Here is a 14,700-nt window from a genome sequence, read left to right on the forward strand (position 1 = left end):
CTACAGCAAAACAGGCTGATAAATTTGTGCGCCTAAACCGGGGAAAGGGAACTTCTGGGTCCAGCGACGCACATCGCACTGTTATCAACTTCTCCGACAAGGAAATTGACGACGCCACCATCTCGGTTCTCAATAAGGGACTGAACTTTTCTCCAGCTCCACAAAAGCTACCAGTGGCCGAGATTACCAGTGGAGTAGAACAAGCGGTTCGGCACCTTCCTGAAGAGGCAGCAGATGAGGTAAGGCTTGCAACTAGTCGGATTTTAGCAACAGCCAAGCCTGCTAAGCCCAATGTGAGCAGAGTGGAGAAACTGGCATTGAAATCGTTGGGGAAGGATGAAGAGTTAGTTGTACTACCAGCCGACAAAGGGAATGCCACAGTTATCCTCAATGCTACCGATTATCATAAGAAAGTGGCCCTATTATTGGAAGATGCCACGTACCGTATTCTTAAACGGGATCCCACAGCAGCACTTAGTAGGAAGACAGGGGAGCTACTGAAGAACTCTGGCCCCCCAGAAGAACTAGTCAAGAATCTACGACCAAGAGCACCAAGGCCACCCAGGTTATATGGTCTACCCAAAGTCCATAAGGATGGGGTTCCGTTGAGACCTATTGTTAGTGCTATTGGGTCCCCTACATATCGGTTGGCAAAATACTTAACCAAATTATTAGCACCTATAGTCGGCCACTGTGGCCATCATATTACTAACTCAAAAATGTTTGTTGACATTATAAAGCAGATGAGAATAGGTCCGAATGACATCATGATCAGCCTAGATGTGGTCTCTTTGTTTACAAAGGTTCCAGTGGAAGATACGTTAAAAATGTTGGCTGCTCATTTCTCTCCTGAAATACTGAAGTTATTTCGGCACACTTTGACGACCACCTATTTTTTGTATGGTGGAAAATATTATGAAATGATTGACGGAACAGCCATGGGTTCGCCACTGTCACCAGCCATAGCTAACTTCTTCATGGAGGATTTCGAAGAATGAGCGTTGAACAGTGCTCCCTTACGTCCATCCTGCTTCTTCAGGTATGTTGACGACACATTTTTAATCTGGCCACATGGCAATGAGGCACTGCAGCAGTTTGTTGAACATTCGAATGGTGTACATCAGAACATAAGATTTACAGTGGAGGTGGAGAAGGATGGAAAGTTACCCTTCTTAGATGTACTGGTGGAGCGAAAATCAGATGGACGTCTCGGACATTCTGTGCACGGAAAACCGACGCATACAGATTTATATCTAAACGCGCGTAGTTTTCACCACCCAGCTCAGAAGAGAGCTATGCTGAACACCTTGGTACACAGAGCAAGGACTATTTCGGACAAGGATCATCTCGGCTCCGAGATTAACCATCTGACAACGGTATTCATAAAAAATGGTTATTCTGTTCGTGATATCAGATCTACTCTGGCGAAGAAACCAAGAAAGGACGCTGTTCGAACAGATCAAGAGGACCAACACATCGCGCGGCTACCATTCTGCGGTGCAACGACCAGCAAGATCGGCAGAGTCCTGAGCCGGCAAGGAATCAGACCAGTCTTCCGGCCACCCAGGAAGATTAAGGAAATGCTGCGACCCGTGAAAGATAATCTTGGCCTGAGAGTACCGGGAATTTACAGCATTCCTTGGGAGTGTGGCAAAAGTTATGTGGGCCAGTCTATAAGAACTGTCGCCGATCGCTGTGTGGAACATCAGCGTCACCTGAAATACAGGTATCTAGAAAAATCAGCGGTGGCCGAGCACAGTTTGTTAAATAAACATAAGATTTTATTCGATGAAACAAGACTACTTGCTCACGCTTCAAACTATTGGGACTCTGTTATCAGGGAAGCAGTTGAAATTAGATTCTGTGAAAATAATTTCAAGAGAGATTCCGGTTATGCACTCAGCAATGCACGGAAGCGCGCAATTGATATAGAAAGAGCACAGAGGGAGACTTCTCCCCCCTTCCGTCCTGTTTTCTCCCCACTAAACCTCTCCCTACCTCCCTTCTCCCCCCCAGTCCTTTTGTATTCCCCTCCTCTGCCTACCCCACTCCCTGTCGCGTCTGCCCCCCACCCCTCTTATGGGTCCTCCTCCTCCATCAGCTCCTTTCCCGGCTCCCCCCTTCGCTTTTACTCTCCTTTCCCCCCTTTTTTTGTTTTCCCATCTTCTGTCCAGTTTCCCCCCACCTACTCTCGACTGTGGTGTCACATTTGCCAACCTTTTAGTGCAGTGTTCCAGTGACTATTCAGTGTTGTTTGTCTTTCTCGTGTTGCGAACAGAAACCATGCTGTCGCTAGATGTGAATTTTATGTCCTTTGCGAACAGAATCCAGACTGTCGCCGTGTTTTTTTAATTGTCTATTGTTTTCCCTGTCTGCTTCGTATGTATTTTTATTAGCGTCATCATCCCTGTGTTGTTGTTTTAAGTTCCACGATTTCTTTTCGCCTTGTTACTCTCTAAGTCTCCGATTTTATCGCCTGTTTTCTATTATTTGTTCTCCTGATCTTTGTCACAAAATCTGTCGGCTGAAGAGCGGCATACTAAGCTGCTGCCAGCCCGCCCCCTTCGGGGGGAATTGAAATTCAATAAATGAAAAAAAAAGGGAGACTTCTTACAGTCCTCGCAGTTCTCCGCCTGTTGCGATGGATGGCGCTGCAAGCAACGCTGGATAAAGCGCGCAAACAAAATCTAAGGATACAGAGGCCGCCACCTCAGTACGCATTGGTTTCACCGTGACGTCATCCAGCCAATGAGAAACCGTCCACTGCTCATAAAAGCGGAAGCCTCACCGGTCCACGACCTTTTCAACAACATCCGCTCCCTTCCCGCCAACAAGAACCTCTTCCTGCACACCCTTGCTACCCACCGTGTGGATGCCTTTCTCCTCAATGAAACCTTCCTCCAACCCCGCCACTCCATCCACACATCCCCCTATCTCCTCCACCGCTCCGATAATCCCCTCCCAGTTGCGCGTGGCGGAGTGGCCATTGGTCACCACCGCCAGATCCCCGTTCGGCTCCAACCTCTCCTTCCCGACCCCACCGAACACCTGATCCTTAGTCTCTTCTTCCCCGGCCTTACCATTACCTGTGCCACCATCTATGTCCGCCCCAACGCCCCTCTTCCTTTCGACTTCCTCTCCCACATCGACCGTACCTTCTCCTCCTACGTGATCACCGCCGACCTCAACATCCATAGTCGCTCCGCTGCCCAGTTACGGCAGTGTCATCGGTTCCTCTCCTCCCTTCAAGGCGACCTCATCCCCATCCCCCAGCACACCCGACCCGAATCCAACTCCACTCCCGATGTTCTTCTCTCTTCCCCCAACCTCCTTGGTCGCATTACGGTGGATGTCCTGGAGCCTATTGGTAGCGACCATCTCCCTGTCCTCCTCACCGTTTCAGACGGTCGTCGCCCCCGCCCTGACCTCGTAATGACCCTCCCCCTAAGTACATCCATGACTATTCCCGTGCCAACTGGAATGCCTACCGGGATGCCCTCTCCACCCAGGTCGATAGCCACCCTCTCACCTATCGCCTTCCCGATGATGTCACCCGTGCCGCCTCCTTTCTCCAGCAGACCTTGTCTGAGGCCGTGGAGGCCCACGTCCCTACTGTTGCCATCCACCCCCACCGTCCTACCTTACCCCCACAGGCCGTCCTCCTCCTCCGTGAATCCCGTCGTCTCTACCGTGCCTTCCTCCGCACGCGTGACCCGGACACACTACGACGCCACCGGCAACTCCAGCGACACATTCGTAATTTGCTCGCAGCTAAGAAACGCCGGGACTGGCGACAGACATGCACCCGTTTAAATGCTACCCTACCAATCAACTCGTCCAAGTTCTGGTCGGCCTTCCGTCGCCTAACCGGAACTAAACCCTCCCCCTACTATCCTCTTCTCCACGATGATCACCCCTTCCCTGACACCCTTAGTAAGGCTAACCACTTTGCCTCCTACCTGTCCGATGTGTTTTCCATCCCCAATGATCCCCAGTTCGACTACTCCCTCTTCCCGGATATCCGCGATCGAACTGACACCTCTGTCCCTCCCCTCGCTTCTGGTTTCCAGTACTTGGACAACATTGCACACACGGACCTCAATACTCCCATCACTACACAGGATCTCATTGCTACACTCCGCACAAAACGCAACACCACTCCTGGTCACGATCGTGTCACCTACCGTCACCTTCGTGAAGCTCCTGTCTCTTTCCTCTCCACCCTGGCCAGGCTCTACAATGTAGTCCTGTCCACCGGTTACTACCCCGACCTGTGGAAAACCTCTCGTATCCTCATGTTCCTTAAACCTGGCAAACCGCCGTCCGCTGTCTCCTCCTACCGTCCCATCAGCCTTACCTCGGTCTTCAGCAAGGTCCTGGAATCTATCCTCACCCGCCGCATCCACCAGCATCTCCGCCAGCACCGTCTCCTTCCCGTTACCCAGTGTGGCTTTCGGCCGTCCTTCTCTTCCGACGATCTTCTCCTTCACCTCACTCATCTCCTTTCCGAACAGCTCAATTCCCGTCGCTCCGTACTCTTCCTCTCTCTTGACCTCGAACGCGCTTATGACCGCGTATGGCATTCCGGTCTCCTCTTCAAGCTCCAAGCCTTCGCCCTTCCCATTAACTACGTCCGTCTGATCGGTTCCTTTCTCTCCCGCCGTCCTTCCTATGTCACCATCCATAACACCGATTCCTACACCTTTTTCCCCTCCGCCGGTGTGCCCCAAGGCTCCGTCCTCTCCCCCCTTCTGTACCTGTTGTACACGGCGGACATGCCACCGCCGTCACCCCCCATCCACCTTCTCCAGTTTGCCGATGACACCGCCTTCCTTGCCCTTGCCCCCACCCTACAAGGCTCTCAACGCCTTCTCCAATCCCATCTTGACCGGTTCACCGCTTGGTGCAACCAGTGGTTGCTCAAGGTCAATCCTTCCAAAACCCAGGCGATCATTGTAGGCAAAACCACCCCTTCCTTCCGCCTCCTTGATTTCTATCTCACCATCTATGGCCGTCCCATCGCCCTCACTCCCACCCTTAAGTACCTTGGCGTCACCCTCGACCGTCGCCTCTCCTGGACTCCCCATCTCCAGACAATCCAAGCCAAGGCACGTTCCCGCCTCCGTCTCCTCAAGCTCCTTTCCGGCCGCACGTGGGGTCTGGACCCCTCCACCATCCTCCACACCTATAAATCCCTCATCCGCCCTATCCTTTGTTATGCCCATCCAGCTTGGATCTCCGCTCCCCCTACCTTTTATAAATCCCTCCAAATCCTTGAACGCCATGCTCTCCGCCTCGCCTACCGCATCTGTCTCCCCTCCCCCACACGGATCCTGTATGATCTCATCCCCTTCCCCCACCTCCTCCTTTTCCTTGAAAGGATACGGATCCTGTACACCTCCCGTAAACTGGATCCTCCTCACCCGCTCGTCTCCCCGCTCCTCTCCCACCCCCGCCCGCTGCCGCGCCTGTATTTCCACGTCCCGCCCGGTCTCCATCTCTCCACCCTCCTTACCCTCTCCCAAGGTGGCTTCCGCCAGCTCCCTCTCCCTGATGATGCCCTCCTCCCCTCCATCTACCCCTCCTACCAACTTTGATCCTCCCAACCTCCTCCTGTACTTACTCCTCTGGGCACCCTCCCTCCCTTCTCTCCCTTTTTCCTCCCTCCTCCTTTTCTCGTCCCTCGTCCCCCGGGCCTCCCCTCCCCTGTCCCTATCCTCCTGTCCCCGTCTCCTAAGCCGTGGCATCCTCTTTTCCTCCCCTCTCCTCCTCCTCACCCCTGTTCCCCTCTTGGCAGTTCCCCGGACTTGCACACGCTCAGTGGACATTCGCGCGCCGGAGATCACCGCCATCAGTGTATCGTGTGTGCCGTCATGTTTAGTGTTCAGTTTCGCCGTCACGCTCCTTTGTCCACCAGTGACATCGTCTTCTTCAGTGTTTGTGCGTCGGGTCTCCAGTTGATAGTGTGGATTGTCATCAAGTGTGAACGGCTTCTTGTGCTTTTATGTTCTTGTGTCTCCTATTTTTTCCCGCCGTTTTTCTAAGTGATGTCTCTTCTTTGTTTATCTCCATGTACTCTCTTCGGCTGAAGAGCGGCGTATTGTGCCGCTGCCAGCCTACCTGGTTGTTCAGGTATCAAAATTACAATAAAGTAAAGAAAAAAAAAAGGTCCACGACAGTCAGTTTTACCCCTGACGAAGATGACGGAGGTAGTCATCGAAAGCTTGGGATTTTATCCAAATTTGACGCGGCAAGTAAACCGAGAACTTTTTATGCAACTTCAAATGCCGGTTTTCTAAATATTCCCAACAGTGCTTCGCGAAAAGGATGTCGCCTTCCCTTTGGGGATTCTCTTTCGAGTTCCCGAAGCACCTGCCTAACTCTTAAATATTGTTCCCACCCAACCGTAACTGAGCTGTGTGTCGACTCGTGCTACACCTTGTAATTAGATTGCATTGGTTTTCCTTTCCTTCCCCTGGCATGTTTGTTTGATACGTGGTGTGTCATTAAGTGGCTTCCTGGTCGTCTTTTCCCTCTGCTATCGATATCTGCGTTTGCTTCCGGGAAACTGCTATGGAGGAAGTGAGATCTTTGACCGGTTGTAACTTTGTGTGGTGGTGCGGAAGTAGGGGCGTTGCGCGCAGAGAAAGTGTGGTGGACACGGGAGGGCAGTGTGGCTCTCCAGCGAGAAGCAGGCGTGGTCGGCTGTACCGAGTCGCCACGTGATGTACGTCGGCTGCGTGTAACGAGCGGGTCGAGTTGACGGAAGAGCGCCCGGCGGGTTGGTTGTATACAGAATCGCCCCACGAGTAGTTGCTGTTCGTTTCGCCTCGGTGGGACGTTAACGAGCTTCTTTAAGTCCACCGTTTCGACACTGGAGTTTAAAAAGGAGACACCTAACACGAAGGAGTGGTCACTACCCGTCAACGTTGCAGAGAAGACGCGAACTCCGGTGACAGAGCGTGTTGTCGCGCGACCGTGGCGTGTTGGGTCAACACCGACTCAAAGGAAGGCCTCGGCGCTTGTTGGTGACGTCACGTCAGCTAGGCACGGCGAACGCCGGGTCTGTTGCAGGCATACTCATAATGGCGGTGTCTCTCTCTCTGACACAGGAAAATGTGAAACTATTGGCGGTAGTTGACCAACACACATTGTTCTGAGAGATTTCTGCAATCAATTAATTGTGCAATTCATTACACTTCTTAACAAATAGTGTACTCCTGAACTTACATTTCCACCTGTTTTAAGGATTGACACACAAAAACAACTTCATGGTCCAGCAGCAACAGAATTCGTGCTTCTTTACCTTATTTGTAAATCTGAGGAAGTTACGTTTGTACTGGGTTGCTTTTACAAGAAACAGTGAACATATTGGTGCTCTTCTTTAGGTATCTTGGTTGACTATGGGCTGAGGAGCACTGAATGTTAATGAAATATCTTGCGATTGTACACTTGGGGGAAGGGGTGGGGGACAGAAGAAGAGGCAAAAGAGAGATACTTGTTTTATCAAATAAATTTTTTTATCTTATTAAGTTTCTCCTTTCAGTTGCAAGAGGGGAATATTTATCTTTTCTAATGTGCATGTTTAAAAAAGTTTAAGCTCGGCAGTATTTTCGATGTATGAAGCTATTTTGTTTCCTGTTTAGAACTTCGTTGAAATCGACTGTAATCTAATGACTGACAACAGTTGGACATTTACACGTGTAAATTAGTTCACATTTCCAGTGACGATGTCTAACGAAAATAAATAAATAAAAGAAACGAGTTCATTGTAAGGGGGTTGGGGTAAGTTTCGACAACAAAATGGATAACATGGGTCAAGTAAATATAGTTACCTGAATGTAAAATTTCCGAAGCTTGCAATGGGGCAAAGCATCTTCTCATATTGATCTACGTTTGTTTCGACAGGATTCAGTAATACAGAACTATGATCTTCATTTGTAGCTTTACGACAGTAATAAAATCTTTCATCTAAATAAAACTGCGGAATTCAAAACAATACCAAACAGTTTGTCCAAAAATAATTGATTTATAGTGATAAGCGCGCCCGGGCGTTTCTGCCTGCAACAGACGTGGCGTTCGCCGTGCCTAGCTGACGTAACGTCACCAACAAGCGCCGAGGCCTTCCTTTGAGTCGGTGTTGGTCGGGTGCGCTGGCGGCGCGTGCGAGGTCGGATGTGTGGACGCTCGCCATCAGAGGTCGTGTACTGCCTGTTCGAGCATAATTGCAGGTTAAGTTCGTGGAAGGTTTAATCATTAAGTAATAATTTTGCTTAACCAGCGTCTCTTCTGCCTTGTGGCCTCCGGTGATCGGATTTCCTGTCCCCGGCACCGGTGTAATTGAAGACAGTGATCTTTCCTCCTCTTCTCGTTACTGTCCGATGGGAGGTGTAGTTCTGAGAAGTTTAATTGTTTCGCTGTTCTGTCGTGGGTTATGAGTAAATCCGTGCTTCTTGTTGGTCGATCGTGTGTTCGCTCATTCAGGACTGTGTGGTGTAATGTTTCCCTGCACGAGGTTAGCTCTAATTCTGTCAGCAAGTTAAGCCATCTTATTACAACTTTTCGCTGGCTAAAAGTCTGTGCAGTGACCAGCCTGAGAGTGGCCATTGTGTTTACGGGCGTATTTAAATTGGTCAGTATTCTGTCTGGCCTGAGCATCCCTGAGTGGGTGATTTGTGGCCACCTTACACGGGTCCGTCATGTCTGTTATGTTCTAATGATATTCCAAGACTCTTTGGTTTAAAAACTTTTTTAAAATTCCTCCATTCCTTTATTGCTATTAATCGTGTGTTTGCTGAGACCTTTGATTTTTTTTTTTTTTTTTTTTAAATGGCGGTGTTGGTAGCTTTACTACCTCACCGTACCTTATTAACAAAGTTCTGTATTTACTTTAGTAGCCTGTTTACTAATGTTCTTTAGATTTTATAAACTGTTGTATTGCTATAAATTACTTGTTTGCCGATAGCGGCGTGTTTTGGAAGGCTGTTATTTCCGTACTGCTAGCTTCTGTGTTTTCTTTTCTTTTTTTTAAATTTTAATCTGTTGTATTGCTATAAATGACGTGATTGCCGTTTTTTTTAAAAGAAATTTTTAAACTGTTGCATTGCTATAAATTACTTGGTTGCCGTTAGCGGCGTGTTTAAAAGGCTGTTTATTGCCGTACTGCTAGATTCTGTAAGATACGAATAAAACATATGTGAAAATCTCAACTCGACAGTAAACTACTAGAAATTTGGCCCCGTTTCCCAACTTCTGGTGTCGCTTGTAGTAACCGTAACCACTGTGTGTGTAAGGAATGGAAGTTCTTATGTAAATATCTCCACAAGAAAGCATAAGGCATGATTAACGAAAATTGCTTTTTGCTCAGAAGTATATTCTGAAAAGACCATGGTTAAAAGATCATAATTAGCGTTAAAGGCTTTCAAGGTGTTGCAATTTGCGAACAACATGGAAATTCGATTAAATAAAAACAAAACAAAAAAATTCTCTGCCGGCCATACAGTGTATCGGAGCGAAGCAGTGGGCGCTAACCTACTTAATGTACGTACGAAATAACAGCGATCCTATAGCGCTTTCCTGGGGCACTCCTTGTCTCTGATGAACACTCGCTGTCGAGGACAACATACTGGGATCTGTTACGTGAGATCTTCGAGCCACTCACACATCTGGGAACGCATTCCGAATGCTAGGAGGCCGGCCGCTGTGACCGAGCGGTTATAGGCGCTTCGGTCTGGAACCGCGCGACCGCTACGGTCGCAGGTTCGAATCCTGCCTCGGGCATGGATGTGTGTAATGTCCTTAGGTTAGTTAGGTTTAAGTAGTTCTAAGTTCTAGGGGACTGATGACCTCAGATGTAAAGTCCCGTAGTGCTCAGAGCCATTTGAACCATTTTGAACCGTATGCTAGGACCTTCGCCAACAGCCTGCAACGGGACACGGCCTCAAATGCTTTTCGGAAACCTAGAAATATGGAATCAGCCTGTTGCGCTCTATCCACGTATTGTAGGACATTATGTGAGAAAAGGGAAAGTTGAGTTTCGCATCAGTGATGCTTACTAATTTTTTTCTGATTTGTGGACAAACATTTTTCGGTCTGAAAAACTTTTTGATATTCGAAGTCAGAATGTGTCAAAGAAATCTGCAGCAAACCGATGTTAAGGATATTGGTCTCCTATTATGGGCGTCTCTTAGATTAGGAAATGAGACACTTACAGTACTAAAGGAGTTTTGCTATTTGGGGAGGAAAATAACTGATGACGGTCGAAGTAGGGAGGATATAAAGTGTTTGACTAGAAGAAGGGATCGGTTGGTAGGACATGTTCTGAGGCATCAAGGGATCACCAATTTAGTATTGGAGGGCAGCGTGGAGGGTAAAACTCGTAAAGGGAGACCAAGAGATGAATATACTAAGCAGATCCATAAGGATGTAGGCTGCAGTATGTATGCACTTCCATACATGGCTACTCTCCATACAAATACTTTCAGAAACGACTTCCTAACACTTAAATCAATACTCGATAGTAACTAATTTCTCTTCTTCAGAATCGCTTTCCTTGCCATTGCCAGTCTACGTTTTATATCCTCTCTACTTCGACCATCATCAGTTATTTTGCTCCCCAAATAGCAAAACTCCTTTACTACTTTAAGCGTCTCATTTGCTGTCCTAATTCCCTCAGCATCACCTGACTATATTCCATTATCCTCCTTTTGCTTTTGTTGATGTTCATCTTGTACCCTCCTTTCAAGACACTGTCCATTCCGTTCAACTGCTCTTCCAAGTCCTTTGCTGTCTCTGACAGAATTACAATGTCATCTGCGAACGTCAAAGTTTTTATTTCTTCTCCCTGGATTTTAATACCTACTCCGAACTTTTCTTTTGCTTCCTTTACTGCATGCTCAATATACAGATTGAATAGCATCGGGCAGAGGCTACAACCCTGTCTCACACCCTTCCCAACCACTGCTTCCCTTTCAAGTCCCTCGACTCTTATAACTGCTATCTAGTTTCTGTACAAATTCTAAATAGCCTTTCGCTCCCTATACTTTGCCCCTGCCATCTTCATAATTTGAAAGAGAGTATTCCAGTCAACATTGTCTAAAGCTTAGCATTTACAATTACGAACAATTTAAACTAGACACAACACAAAGAAAATGTTGTGGGGAAGGCAAACGAAAGAATGCGTTTTATTGGCGATGCACTTAGGAAAGTGTAACAGAACTTCTGAAGAGACTGCTTACACTACGCTTGTCGGTCCTCTTTTGGAAAACTGCTGCACTGTGTGGGATCGTTACCAGATAGTATTAATGGAGTAAATCGAGAAAGTTCAGAGAAGAGCAGCACGTTTTGTATTGTCGCGAAACAGGCGAGAGAGTGTCACTGACATGATACGTTATTTCGGGTTGGACTTCATTAAAACAAAGGTGTTTATGGTTGCGGCGGAATCTTCCCACGAAATTTCGATCACCAACTTGCTCCTCCGAAAGTTGGCACCCACCTACGCAGAGAAAAAAGCTATCGTAATAAAATAAGAGAAAGATTTAAGTGTTCGTTTTTCCAGCACGCTGTTGGAGAGTGGGACAGTGGAGAAACAGCTAGAAGGTGCTTCCATGAACACTCAGCCACGCACTTGGTTGAGAACTGGAGGGTCGCCAGTAAGTGTAGACGTAGATGCAGATGCAGATGAGAGTGTTTTGTGGACGGGCACAGCCAGGACTGCTGCGATGTGAGACGTCGCGTTTCAATTGTTTTTGTAGATAAGAGGTACTTGAAATCCTGGTGCGGGGTAATGAGGTGCTTTCGCTCTGCTCTCTCCAAATACTACGCTGTCCTCGATCGTGAGTGTTCATCGGAGGTGAGGGTATCATCTGGAGTGCCCCAGGGAAGTGTGGTAGGTCCGCTGTTGTTTTCTGTCTTCATAAATGATCTTTTGGATAGGGTGGATAGCAATGTGCGGCTGTTTGCTGCTGATGCTGTGGTGTACGGGAAGGTGTCGTCGTTGAGTGATTGTAGGAGGATACGAGATGACTTGGACAGGATTTGTGATTGGTGTAAAGAATGGCAGCTAACTCTAAATACAGATAAATGTAAATTAATGCAGATGAATAGGAAAAAGAATCCTGTAATGTTTGAATACTCCATTAGTAGTGCAGCGCTTGACACAGTCACGTCGATTAAACATTTGGGCGTAACATTGCAGAGCGATATGAAGTGGGACGAGCATGTAATGGCAGATGTGGGGAAGGCGGATAGTCGTCTTCGGTTCATTGGTAGAATTTTGGGAAGATGTGGTTCATCTGTAAAGGAGACCGCTTATAGAACACTAATACGACCTATTCTCGAGTACTGCTCGAGCGTTTGGGATCCCTATCAGGTCGGATTGAGGGAGGACATAGAAGCAATTCAGGGGCGGGCTGCTAGATTTGTTACTGGTAGGTTTGATCATCACGCGAGTGTTACGGAAATGCTTCAGGAACTCGAGTGGAAGTCTCTAGAGGAAAGGAGGCGTTCTTTTCGTGAATCGCTACTGAGGAAATTTAGAGAACCAGCATTTGAGGCTGACTGCAGTACAATTTTACTGCCGCCAATTTACATTTCGCGGAAAGACCACAAAGATAAGAGAGATTAGGGCTCGTACAGAGGCACATAGGCAGTCATTTTTCCCTCGTTCTGTTTGGGAGTGGAACAGGGAGAGAAGATGCTAGTTGTGGTATGAGGGACCCTCCGTCACGCACCGTATGCTGGATTGCGGAGTATGTATGTGTATGTAGATGCAGATGTAGTTCTGAAATTTCCTACGACTAATCAAAAACAACATCTTTCCTCTAAAGAACAGTCTGATCATCAGACACTGATTGTGTGGACACTTTGTGACCATCGACTAGACGGAGCGTTGTGAATCCTGGATGTTAGCTATCGTGGTGTTGACAATTCGCCGTCCATCATAAGGAAGTGGACTCTTTTTCCACGTTATTAAGTCTGAAAAGGTACTTTAAATGGTCTTATCTCTTTATCAGTGAATTCCGCACGTCTTGTTATCTGAGAGATGCATTTTATTGTACTACGCAGTACGCTGACCGAGCTATCTCGATTGTGTGAAGGGTGGGGATGATGTGGAAATATAGAGGGAAAACAATAGATTAGGTTTGTGTGTATGTGTGCGAGAGAGAGAGAGAGAGAGAGAGAGAGAGAGAGAGAGAGAGAGAGAGTTTTTAAGGTTCGTTAAGCCAATCGGTAAAGTGAGAACTCTTATCATTGTGCTATCCGTTTGTCTATCTGACTGTTAAGACCTCTTTTTCTGAGAAATGGACAGACGTATCAGGTTGAAATTCATATGACACACTACGGTCTACGGTCCATTGGCAGTGTTAAAATTTTAAGCTCCTAACTCAGTTTAATCAAAAGATACTGCCATTTATTGTACAGAAACTAGATTTCAGTTATCAGAGTCGAGGGACATGAAAGGGAAGCAGTAGTTGGGAAGGGAGTGAGACAGGGTTGTAGCCTATCCCCGATGTTATTCAATCCAAATATTGACGAAGCAGTAAAGGAAACAAAAGAAAAATTTGGAGTAGGAATTAAAATTGATGTAGAAGAAATAAAAACTTTGAGGTTCGCCGAAGACATTGTAGTTCTGTCAGAGACAGCAAAAGCAAAACGAGGATAATGGAATGTAGTCGAATTAAATCGGGTGATGCTAAGGGAATTAGATTAGGAAATGAGACACTTAAAGCAGTAAAGGAGTTTTGCTATTTGGGGAGCAAAATAACTGATGATGGCGAATTAGAGAGGATATAAAATGTAGACTGGCAATAGCAAGGAAAGCGTTTCTGAAGAAGAGAAATTTGCTAACATCGAATATAGGTTTAATTGTCAGGAAGTCGTTTCTGAAAGTATTTGTATGGAGTGTAGCCATGTATGGAAGTGAAACGTGGACGATAAACAGTTTAGACAAGAAGAGAATAGAAGCTTTCGAAATGTGGTGCTACAGAAGAATACTGAAGATTAGATGGGTAGATCACATAACTAATGAGGAGGTATTGAATGGAATTGGAGAGAAGAGAAATTTGTGGCACAATTTGACTAGGAGAAGGGATCGGTTGGTAGGACATGTTCTGAGGCATCAAGGGATCACTAATTTAGTACTGGAGGGCAGCGTGGAGGGTAAAAATCGTAGAGGGAGACCAAGAAATGAATACACGAAGCAGATTCAGAAGGATGTAGGTTGTCGTACGTACTGGGAGATGAAGAAGCTTGCACAGGATAGAGTATCATTGAGAACTACATCAAACCAGTCTCTGGAATGAAGACCACAACAACAGCAGTGTCACATATTTTGATATTTTTCAAACTCACCATCAAAACCTATAGGGCACTTCCGCTTGATCTAAATGGCAAGAAGCAAGGTTTCACTGTACAAGTAAAGGGAAAAATCCGAATATTGTTAAACTATAATTATATCATGTAAAAAATATTTTTTGCCATTACAAACTTACATCACACTTGCAATCTGTCAAAAATATCAGTAACTGTGGTAGGGATTTTGATCGGTTTTTCTGTAATAGGTGACGTGATTCACGGGGTAGGTTCGTATGTTTAATTTACGGATATCTGGTGCTAATTGGCTGAGGTGTGAATCCTATGCCTTTGTCATCTAGCGTCGATAGCCATATGGCCGCATGACTGCAATGGCGGATACAGAAA

This window comes from Schistocerca piceifrons, chromosome 11, assembly GCF_021461385.2.
Source record: "Schistocerca piceifrons isolate TAMUIC-IGC-003096 chromosome 11, iqSchPice1.1, whole genome shotgun sequence".
NCBI classification, from domain to species: Eukaryota; Metazoa; Arthropoda; class Insecta; order Orthoptera; family Acrididae; genus Schistocerca; species Schistocerca piceifrons.